General features: G+C 36.9%; 1 long non-coding RNA gene across 1 annotated transcript in view; it reads left to right on the top strand.

Moving 5' to 3' along the window:
* The window catches only part of LOC141767657 (uncharacterized), a 91,111-nt gene extending 77,038 nt beyond the window's left edge, over nt 1-14,073 (top strand). Inside the window, exons 3-4 of the long non-coding RNA XR_012593908.1 lie at nt 5,962-6,024; nt 13,730-14,073. This is a non-coding gene — a long non-coding RNA (uncharacterized LOC141767657). The remainder of the gene's footprint in view (nt 1-5,961; nt 6,025-13,729) is intronic.
* The last annotated feature ends 550 nt before the right edge of the window (nt 14,074-14,623 follow it).

The following is a 14,623-nucleotide window of genomic DNA, read 5'->3' on the forward strand; positions in this document are numbered from 1 at the left end:
TGCCTTATTGGGTCATATACAGGATCTATGAGTCACACTTTGTTGAAATGAAAAGAAAAGAAAGTGAAAGAAACATATTTCATGGATGCATGTCTGGTCTTAACAATGGCCAAATTCTTATTTAGATTCAAAGATTCTGTCTTATTTTTAAAATTTTCTTTTAAACCATCTGGTCGTACACACATTTCCTCTAAAATAGTGATCTATTGAAGATACCACGTGCCATTTAAAGTTGTTGAAACATTGGGCGGTTTGCTATTGTATACACTTCTATTAGAAATGTGACTATGTAAACTATGCACAGTGCCTTAAAAAGACAAGTGTATTTCTGTCAGCGTGGCTTAAGTAATGGTGTGTTGTACAAAGATGGTTATATAAACAGCATTTTAAGGCCCTTTGTGCTGCAGCTATAAACTGAATAATGTAATGCAGATTCTTTAGTGTGGTGTTTGATGTTTACAGGGTTACTCACCACTTTTTAAAAAATATTATCAACAACTAAACTATTTCCTTATTGTATCATATACAGGATCTATGAGTAACTCTTTGTTTAAATGAAAAGAAAGTGAAAGAAAATGTTTCATGGATGCATGTCAGGTCTTAACAATGGCCAAATTTGTATTTAGATTCAATGATTCTGGATTTTTCTTTTTTTTTTTCTTTTAAACTGTCTGGTCGTTCACACATTTCCTCTAAAACAGTGATCTATTGAAGATACCATGTGCCATTTAAAGGTGTTGAAACATGTGAACAATAGCAAACTATGCACAGTGCCTTAAAAAGACAAGTGTATTTCTATCAGCGTGGCTGAAATAACAGTGGTGTCGTACAAAACTGGCTATATAAACAGCATTTTAAGGCCCTTTGTGCTGCAGTAATAAACTGAATAATGTAATGCAAGATTCTTTAGTGAGGTGTTTGATGTTCACAGGGTTACTCACCACTTTTTCAAACATGATCAACAACTAAATTATTGCTTTATTGTGTCATATACAGGATCTATGAGTAACACTTTGTTTAAATGAAAAGAAAGTGAAAGAAAATGTTTCATGGATGTGTGTCTGGTCTTAACAATGGCAAATTTGTATTTAGATGCAATGATTCTGGATTTAAGTGTCTGGTCGTACACACATTTCCTCTAACACATTGATCTATTGAAGATACCATGTGCCATTTAAAGGTGTTGAAACATGTGAACAATAGCAGACTATGCACAGTGCCTTAAAAAGACAAGTGTATTTCTATCAGCGTGGCTGAAGTAACAGTGGTGTCATACAAAACTGGCTATATAAACAGCATTTTAAGGCCCTTTGTGCTGCAGCCGTAAACTGCGTGTGCCTTTGAAGATAAGCGATAAAACAACATATTTTACTTTTGTTTCTATGACACCTGTCATGGACTAATGACCCCATTCTCTGAGCGGGAAACGAGCAGGGCTGGGTGTTATTCCGTTTTTGCTGGTGGGTTACTGACCCACACAGGACAAAGTCGTGTGAGGCTACATGTCAGTTTTAAATTTCTATCTTTCTTCAAAACCTCAAAGCTATCCATCTCAAGTGCATATATTTATAATTTTGCTAATCCACCACGCCCATGAATGTCAATACTCCGAATTGTTTTATTTCTCAAGGTGGAATTTAACTGGCAGTGGCGGTTTAGGAAAACAGGTGAATTCAAATGTGAAACAGTGACAATGGTCCAAAAAGAGAAGTAGCCATTCAGGTGTAACTGAGGTCTTTTCAAACCGCCTTCTACTTTTTTGGCACACAGACACATTCATTGATGAATGGTTTCACTTGGAAGATAAGTTCTTTGTTGACTGTATTGCGATCTGTGGAGGCGGTTTGAATTGCTTAGGCAAGGCGTTCAGTTTAAGGCAGCTGCTTTGAATGACACCATTAGAATTGCGCAGCATTACTGTCCTGGGAAAGTGCTCGGTGAAAACCACATCTGAATGTCTCTCGCTCTGACACTCTCTTAATGCTAAGGAAGGAAGTGATGTTGTCTAGAACAAACCTGGACTGATTGCACCCTTCCTCCTCCGCTTTTTGGTCTCAGGAAATCTCTCATTTAGTGAGAAATTCGTAAAGCTCACAGGAGCTTGCTTACTCCACAATGATATTGTAAAAAAAAAAAGACACCTTAAGAGAAAAGATCTCTTCAACTGTGTGGAGGCAGTCTTGTGTAAATGTTTCCTTTCCTCTCTCATGGATATGGAAATTTTGACTCTGCAGTGGCAGAATTTTGCGTGGGTTTTTCTGTGTGTGTTTTTGAGCAAATGGAGAGTGTTGTTTATGCCATTCAGTCGATATTGAGATTTGCAATATGGAGTATTGAGTATTCTCACACATATCTGTTCTGATGTTGGCCTTATGTTCAGCCATGATGGGAGGACTGAACGCTGGGGCACAGATGGCAGCAACTGTCTCATAAACTTGGAGCTCTTGAATATTTCAGTGCACAAGGTTGAAGAGACAAAGTGCGCTCTCTGCTCGGGGTTCAGAGATGCCAGCTGCTGCGCTACAACATTTACATTACACTTAAGTATAGATGGCGCTGCTTTGACAAAACAGTCTGCAGTTCATTCAGAGGATATATCCATCCACAAAACTGAAATAACACCTGACAGGCATTACAAGAGGAAAAAGGCAGTAACTTCAATTTTGGTTGAAAATGAGATTTTGTCCATTTTTGTTTGTCAGCATTTTGGTCAGGGGAAGATAAGAGGATCAAGAATATTATCCTCTTATAAAGTCAACAAATCACTTCAATTTCAGGAGTCTTTTACAAGCTATTACGCTGACCAGTAAAAAAGAAACCTTAGAGGGATTTTTGTCAGCTTATGTGTTTTGTGCTGTACTTTTGGAGACCAAAAACTCTCTCTTATACATATAAATGCTGGTTTTATGTATAACAGGACAATAAGTGACACACAGCTAACAATATAGTTAACCAAAATGTGTGAATAGTAATACTAGATGTGTTTAGCAAAGCTTTACACTCTTATTTCCTACAAAAACTAACATATAACTGTTGACATTGAAAGAACATCCTCACTGTTTCACATTTAGGGAATAAGAGACACATTTGTAAATAAACTAATAACAATGTAAAAAAAAGGATGTCCATGTCTTTATTTTGTCTCACATATTAGTCATAAAACGTAATTCTTCCAAAAGAAAGAATTTGACTGAATAAAATGACCTGTTGTTTAATAAATTCGCTTCAAACGTGGCTATATCTTGATAAAACACTAACAAGAAAGTGAGATGAAAACGTTTTTACGATTGATGATATTAATATTTCTTATGATCAATTAAAGATTACACCCACAGATGTACTTTACTAATCAGGATAGAAAATGGTGTACTTTATTTTTATTATTTTTTAATTTTTTCTATCTTGAAATTATAGATTATTAATTAATAGATTATATAAGGACTGGGACACACATTTAGATATTCAAAATTGCGTTTTTAATTTTTTTAATTTTAATGTTTTTTTCCTGTCAAGTTCAACTTTGGTGAACTTTCACACCAAACTTGACAGTGGTGATGACCTTTGGGATAAATATACGACGGAGGAAGCTATCAGAGCATAATCAGCTATCTCTAGTGTACCATGCATTTTTATTTAACCCTCCTTTTTAAAGTAAACACAGCTACACTAAAGAGAAATGGTTTGCAGACAGTTATAAGAGGAGTCCACGTTAAGATGTTGAAAACACATTGTGAATATATTGTTAGCACCTAAGGTAGTTATTAGATAACATTAGTGTTAACTCTTTATTGAATTAAATGATGTTCAGTCCTGAAAACATAATGCCAGGAGGAGTAACCTCAACGGCCCAGTACAGTGAAACTAGAAGCTCGGAGAGCTATTGTGACTGTTTAGTGCTGTTAGCATGTTCTCAGCTGGCTAGCGTGTTAGCTGTTAGCTCGGCAAAGTTATGACTTTATTCTCGTAATATTACAACTTTTTTTTCTCGGAAAGTTATCATTTATTCTCGATATATTACGACTTTTTTTTTCTCATAATATTATGACTTTATTCTGTAAATCTCAGATGTTTTTTTGTCCATGGCATGGACTTCCTGCTAATACAGTAGTCCCACAATGTAATGCATCTCATTTTAAATAATGCACAGACGTCTAACAGATTTATAGATTACACCTGTCCACGATGAAATAAATTTGTGGAAGTGTCTAAAATTGTAATTTACTGCTCACTTTAACCAGTGAATGTCACTTTATATAGGGAGAAGTGAATGATTTCAGACAATGCTTATATTTCATGGAATTTAGAATCGAAAAGCAGGTTCAAAATGTGTTATATAAGTAAATGAATGACTGATATGTTTTATTTGATTTCATATGGCATTTTATTACAAGTGGCTTTGCGTTGTGTGACTATTTGACTGCCGTCTGTTTTACAGCAAATTAATTCCCATAGATGAAACCTTCCATTTTCTTTCAAAAATTCATCAAAACAGATGCAGCTATTATATTTCTGCCAACATGAAACCTCATACCAACACCTTCTAGTTTGACCTTAAGCTTAGTTTTGCCGCTTTACTGTCACAGGCAGGAACTCGTGATGTTAAAGTGTTGTTTGCAATAAGTGTGTCTTCACCACCCACACACTGTATTGTTCCTGTAGATTTAGAGATGAAGTGGATAAAGGGGGGGTTTGGCTCTCGGTTCAAACAGCTGCCTGGTGGTCAGCGGTCAGGTTAGGTTCTGCTTCCTCTCACATCCGGACAATAGCAACAGAGCAGGTGACAGGATCTTCCTCTTGTGCCACATAGCTGTCATATGAAGTGTGAAGGCCCTGAATGTTATGTAACTTAGTCTAAAGGGTTTTTGACTCTCAGCTTTACCATTTTTTGACCTTGATGAACGCTTGATTTAAATGTCACAGTTAAGGTAGTTCAGATACTTTTGGCTATACTTTAAAATTAAGTAAAAAGTCTGTAAGTGTTGCCTTTTTTCCATATATTGCCATCAAGGACGTGATGGGCTAGTTCTGTGCAGCACTTACAGAGTAATATAATAAATCAAATATTCAACAGCCCTGAAATTTAAGGCAGTAGTTTATGGATGATTCTGAACAGCAATTACTGGACTCTCACAACTTTTATCCGCAGATTTTTCATACAGCTTTTCGTACACAAGTGGCCAAAAGCCCGCTTGCTATTTACAGACTAATATGACCGCCAAACAGCAAGCATACAAGCAGTGACTCCTCAAGCGAGTTAAGCTGAAGAGATGCAAGGTTTTCGAGGCCACACGTGTCCATTCGTTACACTGGAGCGTTCAAGGCCAGTCAAGCTACTATTTGCCAAATTGTTTCTAGAGTCAAAGTGGATGTCCCTGGAAATATCTGACAGATTTGAATAACACATTTGAAACCACTTGGTGTAATTGTAAAAGTAATTGGATAGGTCACCAGATCAAATCCCTGTGTGTGACTATGAGGCGGCGGAATGGGGTCAGTCGAATTGGTTTGCCGTTTGGACATGTGGTGTACAGTGGAACTGTCCATAATGAAAAGGTGCTTTATTTCATTTAGTAGAGAGAACTGCAGTTCATTTATAAAAAAAAAAACATAAAAAAGAAAGTGGCTCTATTTATTATTTTTTCTTACCTTCCTTGATGCAGCCTAACTTTAGTTTGACAGGGTCAGATTCAAGTCTAATTGAGTGAATAACACAGGTTGGCTTTGCAAATATAAAGTCACACAGAGAGCATTTCTCCAAGTTCTGAATTTGTTCTGTTAGCCTTCTGTTTCACTCTCATGTTTGTACAACTACCATATCCACACAGAATATTCATCTCCTGGTAAAAAAAACACCAATAATAGCCTCTATCTAACTATAAAGTCAGGAATGTCTGTCTGTACTTCTGTATGTCGTTCGCATATCTAGAGAACCGCTCATCCGATCTACTTCACTCTTGGCAGGTGTATCGCTGGGGACCCCGTGGAGTACTTTGATGAATTTGGACAGCAGCATTTCTCTGTCAGGTAAATGTAGTACTACAATGTTTTCCTCTGAAGCAGAAGTACACTGTAAGTAGTATACAATTGAGTTGCATATTTTTTAATTGATTTGGGGACATTTTTGTAAGATATTTTGGGGTACAATAAGTTAGAATAGTAACACAAGTTAATATTTTTCTTATCTAAACATCATAATGAATCTATAGCTGTGAGGGGGGGGGGGCCCTTTCAGTTGGGCCCCCAGTCCCAGGTTGCCAACCTTGCCTAACGGTAAAGTCGGCCCCTGGTGTTTTTTCTCGTGAACCAGAGTGTATTTCACCGGTGTTTCCGACCATGAGTAGCCGTGACTCGGGTGTGAGATGCAACTATGTCATGGCAAGTGTTTTGCTCAGGACCCAAGAAAGCACATTGTCAAGTGCAAAGTTGTTTGTATGGGTGGTTCTCGAGTAAGCTGCAAGCAGCAACACCACAGACCGAGCATTCGGCCCGTTCTCGCGGGAGGAGGAGAAGTTCTAATGAGTGAAGGGAATAAATGTAATGCTAATCAGTAAGAGTCATTCTACATACATTTGTACGTGTCCTGATAAGTGCAAATAGTGCTCTGTTAAAAACACTGTCTTTATTCTCCTATACTGACAATAGAATCAGAAGATCAGAATCATAACTTTACCATTGATTCATATATGAAATATCATATCAATCATGTTGTTATTATTCTAAAGTAATACGAAGCGTATCTGGTTGCCTTGCACATACTTAGCGTGAGTCAGTGGACTTCAGTGAAGCTGTAAATTATGTCAAAATTGGCCAAAAATAATATTCAAATATTCGTTCTAAAAAAACATATAGGTTTGAACTATTCGAATATCTATTTTTGCGCGTTATGTCCATGACACCGTGTCCTAACTGTCTGTGTACCGTTTTGAGCGGAACTTTTGTCAGACGCCCTGTTTCTAACTATCGCTCGTTTTGAAAGCCCGCAATGGACGAGGAACAGTTGATTCGTGAGGTTAAAATGAGGAGTTATCTAAACGATACCTCCTCATTTCACTACAAAAACCTAAATAAGGAGGCAGCTGGCTGGAGAGAGTTGTCTGAATGTTTCCCTACTTGCTGTTGGCTATATTGTATTTAATTTCCAGTGATTATCACAATATTAAACATGTGTTTTCTGTTTAAAAAGTTCAAACGTCGGAAGATAGCAAGTACTACTCACCCATCTTTTAAGTGGTTACGTCTCCAGTCTGATCTTGAGTGCACAGCTGATAGGTACATGGTTTGTCTACATGACGTAATGCAGCGTTTGCTGTTCGGACACGGTGTCACTCTCTCTGCAACCCAGTTCTCTGCCATCATTATGGATGTTGTTGAAATATTCCTTGTTCAACTTGACCTAACATTTCATTTTCAGTTCATGAAAGTGATGTTGTGTGACTCTGTCATGTGGTGCATTTAGTGCGTACGAGGCAGACAGCCGGGGTAGTGCTGCTTTTTAATTTTTTTTGACAATCAAATAGTAATTTTCATATTCAAATCTGTGTTTCTTTTTTTTACTATTCAAATATATATTCAAATTTAGAATATTCATTGACAGCCCTATCAGGAAATTGGACATAGCGTCATAGATAACATTAAGAAGATATTGCAGAGCCGCCTGGATGTAACTTGGCAGAAAAAAATTGTGATGCGATAAACCGAGCGCAGGGTTTAGCAATTTATGCTCAACAATTGAACTGTAGGGAGAAAAATACAGTATGTATATGGAAGTTAAGAACTCGCAGTCATGTGTTCTTGTGGAAACAACAAGACTTCTTATATCAGTGGCTGGCCTTCAGAATAAAAGTGTGAATTTTATTTATTTTTATAGGTTTTTTAAAGTGCTGTAACTTGATTTCTAATCATCCTCACCACTAAGTGAATGCAGAAATTTATTTTTGGAGTCAAGTAGTTAAAATAATAGAATGACAATTGGCCATTCGGAGAGGCAATAGAAATGCTCCCAATCCCGTATTCAGCACCTTTAAAAGAGCCAAACAATAAAATTAATTTTTCATGGCACATGCCTAAAGGCAATCACATTTAATATGACAGATTGTAAAAAACTGGCAAAGGATAATATTAAAGTGAACATTTAATGTTGAAACAATTTAGTTTTGTTCTCATTGGACTTTTGGCAAATACTGAAGTACACTTAACTCAGATGAAATCCCTGTGCAGATATATGAAATAGACTTTGTTCTGTGTCACTTCTGCATCTGGACTTGAATTTGAAAAAGGAGCAATTTCTCCAAAGATCGGGAGCAATTTACAAATGAATTTCCTTCACGCTCGACTGCTTCATAAAGGAATTTGTCCTGACTCAGATTGAACACAGTTGAATGATCCTATCCATATTCCCGACTTCTTTACAAGACGATGTTTTCCATTTTCTCAAACACAGAAGTCTAAAATTTCCATGTTCTCAGGTGCAACAAGTGTTACTGATTGGGCCTTTTTTTTCTGCCACCAACCTCTTGTTAGGTTACCGACTGGAACAAAATGACACTGGAAAGAGCTCGTGCTCTTTCAAGGATAAAGAGAACCCTATTGAGGTGACAAAGCTTTGCACTGCCACTTTTCACAACTGCACAAAATAACATGATTGGTATTGCTTTTATATAAAGCTTTTCAACTGTATTCAAATCAAAATAGTTGCTGAATAGTCATGGAAAGAACACTGATCCATATATCAAAACCAATTATGTCATTTTCACTTCTAATATAATGAGGATTCTGCTTTTATATTCTCTTTTCTTTGCACTTTTTATCTATATAAGTATGGCTGCAACTAATAATAATGTTATCGTCTATTAATCTGTCGATTATTTTCTTGATTCATTGATTAATCATGATTTAAGAAATGTAATATACTACTGAAAAAAGACCACTAAAAGTCAAGAAAGCCTCTGATATTGCCTTCAAATGGCTTCTTTTGTCTGACTAACAGTCAAAACCCAAAGATATCCCTGTTTACAATAGTATAAAACAGTAAAAAAGCAGTAAATCATCACGTTTGAGATGCTGGAACCAGAGAATGTGTAGTAATTTTAAGTAATATAAGACTTAAACGATGATTCAATCATCCAAATTTTTGCCTATTAATTTCCAATTGGTTAATCATTTCAGCTTTACTGTAGATTTAGATTGGTTTTTTTTATTTAAATTGTTTATAATTCTTAATTTTAAGCATTTGATGTGTAATGTATTGACCCTCAAAGCCCAGATCAGTTACACAAAGCTGTGAATGAAAGGACATGTTATAGTTTTATGTTTACATTCCCATGATATACTTAATCTTGTGCACGTATTTGGATTTTACTGTACTTCTTGGTCTTCTAGGCAGATTCAGTAATCATATGTGTGTGCGTACATGCAAGGACACACAAGCTTTCTCACATATGACCTCACACACCTGCCATTCGCACTTCCAAAATTACTACATGTTATGATGTTAAAAACTGCATTGATACATCCTGGCATGATGTGTTCTAACCTTTGGTGCGATTGATTTATGCAAAGCTAAAGGTGAGGCCATTAGCTTCTGGTATGAGATCCCTCTGTGAGGCCGATTCTGAATTTATAAAATTTCAAGGAGCTCTGATAATTTAATTTGGAGTGCCCTTTTATAGGTTAGGTCACCTGCAGCGCGCCCTGCAAATTGAATAAAGAACAGTAATAGAAAACAGGATGTCAGGTGGGCGCCCTGCTTATAAAATCATTAACAACAGTGTGTCTTTTCTCATAAAGGAGCCCATTTATTTTGAGGAGGAAATGTTATGAAAGTGTACGGAGCAACTCAATTTATTTTTCATTAGGAATTAACTCAGGAGAATGACTGAGAGGGTTAACAGCTGTATGTGTACATAAGCAGTGTGAACTAACAGGTTGGGGAAAAGCCTGTTCAGAACACTGCTGTACATTTTTTAAATAATGCTCTCACTGAATGTGCCTTTTTTAAGTCAGGTGCAGTCACCATGTGTAGTATTAATGATTACGAATCACAAGTCACGAGAACCGATACTTCGGTACCAAGTCGATAACGAAATTCAGAAAAAACGGTATTTGTTTTTCTACAGAACAGCAGATACCGTAAATACCGTAAGGGCTCGCGACCAATGGCGTCCCGTCGTCCCAAGGATGATAGAAAATGTGTTTGGGATGCAGTATCGACGCGTCCAAACGCACCCCTAATTTTTCCCTGTTAATGCTATATCACGAACAACAAATCTGTGTTGAAATCGGCAGGACGAGAGCTTACTGGCTGCTTACTGGCTGCTAACAGCTAACATGGACTAGCTCTCGTCATGCCGATTTCAACACGGGAGGTGCCTTTGATTGACATTATAATGTGTTGAGGCTCCATTCAGTAAAAATGAATATTAGGTGAAGGTAAATTCTAACGGTATCATGATGTGTTCAAATGCAATCTTGTAAAATTTAGTTTTTGGCGAGAAACTTGAATAAAGACAGTTGTTTGAAGGAGATGTTTTCACAGCAATATAAAATAGAGAGGGAATTATGACCTGTTTAACTTCCTAACAAGTAACCAGTATGCAAATGGTAATAAAGGAGTGTATATTGAAGTACATGGGATTTATTGTTTCACTTTTGTTTTTTACCGTGGTATCAAATTGGTATCGAGAATCGTGGAATTTCATTGGCATTGGTATCGACTACTAAAGTTGTGGTATTGTGACATCCCTATTAATGATACTGTATTAGTTAGAGCTTATAAAATATTTTATTTATAATGTGTTTATTGTTCATATAGCAATATAATTTCACTCTGATTCCGAAGGTATTGCCTCTTAACATGAGATTTCCTTGTAAATGATGTCTACATATATTCATCTTCATTATATAGAGGGAGGATAAGAGACAGACACAGACTGCACCCCCTACGCTGGTCCCACGCTGATGGCTTTGTTTGGGTCATATCAGAATAATGCAGCAGCTAGGTCAAATCCTCTCCTTCCTCACCAGACTTCCACAGAGCTCCTGGTGCTCCCAGCATGACTCAGGCCATGTACCGCAGGAGGTAGAAAACCCTGCCTAATCCCCTCAGTGCTTTTACAAATATCTATATTTCCTCACTGAGGAGATCTGAAGATTACTGCTACAGCCCGTGTATCTGTGGACAATGAGTTATTATTGTACCCACATGGTGGTTTTTCATAGGCCCAGCAATCTATTTTATGGTTCAAGCTGCTTTTCTGAGACGGATCTCGGGAATACATTTCAGTACGAGTTGCAGCAGCTGCAAGTCTCGAAGTGGTTTTTGTTTTTTGGTTTACAGGTAAATATTACCTATTGTTTGCCCAAACACCATGAGCAATATTTTCTTCTTTTTACTTTGGAATATTTTTTTCAAAACTTTTTAAAGGAAAAGAAAGTTTGGGAACTATTCTTTGTCTGTAGAGCAGGTTTGGGAATAGTATTTTGGCAAAGAAACAATTTCAACCCTCAAGCAAGATATGGTTTGTTTGGAAAGGCCACTTATTGCCCGGAAATGCTACATTATTTATGCCACAGATTGGTAGTTCAGGGCCCTATGTAATCCGTTTCCATTTTTTCCAGATGCTGTTTTTTTCCCCCCAAATTCCTGTTTATTTTAGCACATTTTGCCATCAGAAAGAGTGTCTCGTCATGTGGTGGAAGAATACAATTTCAGCAATTCAATAAGAAAGTATTAAAAATGTAATGAATATCAGTGAATATGATGTAACACAACATTGCACTATTTTTCAATTAAAAAAAAATGCTTTAATACAGCAAAAAATTCCATCCTTTTGTGAAATACAATGCTCTAAATTTAGCTGTTAGTGTCGAATTCCTCAGTTTTTTGGGATTTGACTAACAGGTTACCCCCTCAAGGTTTCTTCTCAACCCATGTTGTGCGCTTTCATAGGCTGTAGCTCTTTGACAGACTCCCCGACTGCTTTAGAGCACAGCTAGTGGGGATCCCATAATAAACTGAACTAAACTAAACTGTGATGCTTCAGTGAGCAGAGGACTGAAGCAGCATGCCCATAAATGACACCAAAACAGCAGCATAGTTTTTTTTTCTATTCATTCGGCTTAGGCGCTGTGAAAAAAAAGTTTTCCAGTTGATTCCATTTTTAGTATGAAATTCAGCGATTTTATCCCATGTCTTCACATTGCTGAAATCACAGGGCCATACTGCCAGTGTTGGGTGAAATCTTAAAATGACGGCCCAACAAATACTGGTTTTCTGCGGCCGATAATAATATCAATATTTGAGTTGAACAAATTTGATAACGATATGTGGTATTTATGAACGAAACATTTTTGATAAGGATCCCCTAACATTGTTTGACATTTTACATTTGAAAACTAAACTTGTCAGTGCTCTCTGGTGGACAAACTACATAATGGAGACACAATTTTTAAAATAGCTCAAATATATTTACATTACATTTCTGTTCTGAAATTTCTTGTTACTCATTTGCTGGATATATAAACAATCAGCTAATATTGTTGCTGAATTATTGGTTGGGCTTTACTTTAGGGCTACAACTTATGATTATTTTCTTGATTAATTGATTATTTGATTGGTCTATAAAATGTCAGAAAATATGAAAAATGTCGAACAGTGTTTCCCAAAACCCAAGATGACGTCCTCAAATGTCTTGTTTTGTCCACAACTCAAAGATATTCAGTTTTCTGTCATAGAGGAGTAAAGAAACCAGAAAATATTCACATTTAAGGAGCTGGAATCAGAGAATTTTGACTTCTTCTTAAAAAAAATTCTCCAACCGATTAATCGATTAGCAAAATAGTTGGCGATTATTTTAATAGTTGACAATTAATCGATTAATTGTTGCAGCTCTACTTCAAATGATGATCTGCTGTCATGTTGCATTGACAAACATGTCTGTTGATCGCGCAATGATGCAAAATAACACAGAACTTCAGGTTATATGATTAATATAAAGTTCCATGTAAATTTCAATACAAAAAACTAGAGCTTTAACAAGTAGTTGATTAATTGATTAGCTTCGGCACCTCTTTTGGGTCGATTCATTGATTTAATTGTTTTAGTCATATTTGAAGCAAAAATGCCAGATATTTCCTGTTTCATGCTTATCAACTATAAGGATTTGATGCTTTTATTTGTCCTATATGATCGTAAACTGAATGTCTTTGGGTTTTGGAGTGATGATAAAATAAAACAGGCATTTGTTAAAGTGAATAATCAAATAAATATAATTCAGATCAGTCCGATTAATCAATAATAAAATAGTTGCAGCCCTAGAGCGCACCTCCTAATTGGAGTTACAAGGTTTTTACCTGAATGCGGTGATATGGCCATGCTTTCTCCACCTCTTACTTTATTTACTCTGTTAGCCCATCTGAACTGAAGGGCTCATACATAATGCTTGGCTTTATTTCCCCTGCCTCTACACATGCAGTCTGTAGAGGCAGGAAAAAAAGAATAGAAAACTGCATAAAAATAAACAGATGTTTTACACGCTGTCGTCTGCATACATTATGATATTGAGTATAGTTGAACCCACTATTCCCCCGAGTTAACGTATGTGTTCATTAGAGTATTATGGAATGTAAGATATGATTATAATGTAAGATTGAACACTGAGTATACACATATGGGTTATTCATGCAGGTTGTGTATTAATTAGTATATTGCCTCTCTAGTGTGTTTCTTTAGGGGCTGGGCGTTTGAAGTGTTTCTATACCAGCAGAGGATGCTCATGGCATTACAGCCAACTCTGAAGAAGAGGAGCCGCTCTTCCCGTTTCCCTGGAATTTCCCCCACCAGGGACCCTCTGCTAATAAGTTCCCTTGGCTAAACTCAACCTGTTTTCTGCTTCACTCGCTGCGGTATAGAGAGAACTAAAGATGCATTTGCTCCTGTAGACATTTCACAAGACGTCCTTACGGTTGTACAAAATATTCCGCTGCTTAGTTTTGGACTTTAAAAATGAAAAAGTTGGATCATGAAATATAAAAAGGAATGTATGAACACAAACCGAGTTAAATACTGCCTCTTGCAGTCACTTTCCTCACCACCTCACAGCAGTGAATAAGGATTAAATAAATTGCCTCAGTGAGGGCTGGGCTATTGCTGGTCATATTTTCACAGCTTAAATCTGAAATGGAAATGAGAGGCAATTATAATATTTTTAATATCACCATTATTACCCGGTGACCCTTCATTTCACACTGTTTGGGCACTTTGGTTTAAGCAGGCATGTTGAAAGTCACACAGACTTTTGTTTTTCTTTCTGTCTGAAAGGGGGACTTTGTCTTCGCTTTGACCTCTCTGAGGAGTGCTTTGTGTGCTCACTTTCCTATGTTATCTTTTTTTTTGGCCTTTTTCAGCTGTGTCACGGTGTCTGACTGTCCAGGAACAGTCACTCAATCTGCCCCGCTGACACAGAAGAGGGCTTTTACAGGCTTCTGTGATTTCTTGGGGGGGGGATGACAATCTTAAGTGTCCACTACGGCCACTGAAAAGCCGCTGGCAGCTGTCATTAATGTGATTTCTTTTCTGCTGAGAGAAAAAATGACCCGTAACCACAGATTTCATTCAAATATAATA

This window comes from Sebastes fasciatus, chromosome 5 (genome assembly GCF_043250625.1).
Source record: "Sebastes fasciatus isolate fSebFas1 chromosome 5, fSebFas1.pri, whole genome shotgun sequence".
NCBI lineage: Eukaryota > Metazoa > Chordata > Actinopteri > Perciformes > Sebastidae > Sebastes > Sebastes fasciatus.